We start from the raw sequence: 2,581 nt of genomic DNA on the forward strand, positions 1-2,581 counted from the left end.
TGAGGGAACCGTATCTGATGGGGAAACAGTAACACCAGCATTGTGAGTAGTTTCTTCTTCTTCTGTGGATTGTAGGAAGCAGCTATGTTTTGCGTCATACTATGCATGAGCTGGTCTGGAACCCGTTTTCAATCTGTGCCGTTGTTAGAGAAAACATTCGGTGGTTTCGTGTAAACGCACACTACAAACGCAACAAAACTCTTCCGTTTTCCCCCGAAATCGTTGTCGTGTAAACGGGGCCTTAGATTAGAGTTTTGCTTCCACAGAGCCACTGGGGATTTTAATAGTTTTTTACAACTGTGGGGTTTTAATGGTGTGTTGTGCAACATTAGTGATCAGGGAGATCTAAATTTTAACAAGATGCTAATATAATTATTTATTGTTTTTATTTAGTTTTTTTTCCTTTGACCTGATGATTATGTAAAAAATGCACTGTTAAATTATTGTAAATAAACGTTTTTGGTAAAAATCTTCTTCTTCTTCTTCTTCCTGTTGCAGTCAGAGGGAAGCGGCTCAGTTTCCTCTGCAGACGGATTTCCTCCATCTTCTTTCTGATCCTCAACATTTCCTCCAACGATCAGCTCTTCTTCTTCTTCTGCCTCTCTTCCTCCCTCTGTTTCCTCTTCTTTTTCGTCTCTGGTTGAAAACCTGGTTCAGGACTTTCGTCACCGTTTAGTTCACCACAGCTCTCTCCGCATTTCTACTTCTGCTTCCTTCACTTTGCGACCTTTGGCACTTTAGACAAGGTCATTAGTGAAACATCAGCAGAAAAAATGTAAGTTCATATCAGTCATCAGTTCCTACAGCCTTTCTATCAGAGGCTGTGATTATTTCACACATGTTGCAGCCATTTAACCAAAAACATTATACAGAGCAAAAAGCTTTTTTTTGTTGTTGAATGTACTTGTTAGTTTAAATCTATGTTTTGTAGTGTTTAATTAAAAATTTTATTTATTTTTTAGTTGAAGGTATTTTTTTTTAAGTTTACATTTTGTCTTGTTGTTTTAATTTTAAATTAATGATTTTATTTAAATTTTTTTAGTTGAATGTATTTTTTTGTTTAAGTTTACGTTTTGTCGTGTTTTAATTTTAAATTAATGATTTTAGTTTTTTTGTGGAATGTATTTTTTGGTTGATTTAAATCCATGTTTTGTTGTGTTTTTTTATTTTAAATGAATGTTTTTATTATTTTATTTATTTTATTTTTGAGTTGAATGTATTTTTTGTTAGTTTAAATCTATGCTTTGTCGTGTTTCCAGACCGCCTGCTGTGCCAGACAGACTGGCTCCTCTTCAGGGATTCCTGCTTCCTGCTGTATAACCTCAGTGATCCGGATCTCAGCTGGGATGGAGGTCGGCAGTTCTACCAGAATAAATCTGCTGATCTGGTTGTTGTTGATGATCTGGAAGAACTGGTGAGCTCCGACACCAGTCACATTATAACCCTGAACTCGTATTATGTGATGAAACTGATTTGTTGAAGTCAACAGACATTTATTTATGACCACATGGACCTGGGTCCGGCTGCGGCGAGTCGGGAACGACTTGTTTTGTATTGACGGCCATATTGACGCACTGAGGTCAGAGAAAACATGAAGAAAAAACAACTACTAATGTTTACAGAGCCCCCTAGCGGACATGGGCGGTATTTTCTCTTTTCCCTTGCAGTAATGTACCGACAGTCTTTCTAAGGTTCTTCTGCTCTCACTGATGTGTCATTTGCAGGTTCTGGAAGTTCGGACCGTTTCCTTATCATGTGTATACAGTGGTGCACCCAGCAAAGAACCTGACGTTTAGCTGGTACCCAGTGACGGATGTAAAACGGGCCGACCCGGTCTGCGAGCAGAAAGCCTTCAGTCTAAACAGCTAAACAGCTTTTCAGGATCACCAGACATTTCTGAGTCATTAACATGAATATATTTAGTTTTTACATTTCATCATTTATTCAGTGAAACTCAAAGTCGTCTGGCTGAACTTCATGTTGCGCCAACAGATTCAAATAACAATTTAAATGATTAAATGTTTAAATCATGACTACAACAATATTATAAAAAATGTTATAAGGCAAAATAACATGAACGGATAAACTGGCTTAAAGTAAAATGTTTTTTTGGTGAAACATAAAGTATTTAATTATTTAATCTACCATCAGCGATCCACCACTGTAGATAAAAAAGGAAAAGTAAATTTCTGCCTAAAGACTTTTTGGCAGAAATTTTCAGATTTATTTTTGTTTAGAGGAGAGTCAGTTTGGTGGAAATGTTGTGTAATTCAGACTGCATTAATGAATTAATACATTACAACATTTAATTTTCCATAGGGATCAATAAAGTTTTTTGACTTGAATCTAAATATTAGCAGAAATTAAATTCATAATACAATTATTATTAATGTTTATATATATATATAAACCATGTTTTGAAAAATGACTCATTATTTTTGGAAGGTGACATTTTGTTTCCCCTCCTGGTCTGAGCGGTGCTGCAGCGCCCCCTGCTGACCAGCTGCCTCTGGTACAATGTCTGTTTTTATCTTCTGCTCTTTGCTGTTTTTGTGACTTCATTTAACCAGAACATTTTCAA

The sequence above is a fragment of the Poecilia reticulata genome, linkage group LG16, assembly GCF_000633615.1.
Source record: "Poecilia reticulata strain Guanapo linkage group LG16, Guppy_female_1.0+MT, whole genome shotgun sequence".
NCBI lineage: Eukaryota > Metazoa > Chordata > Actinopteri > Cyprinodontiformes > Poeciliidae > Poecilia > Poecilia reticulata.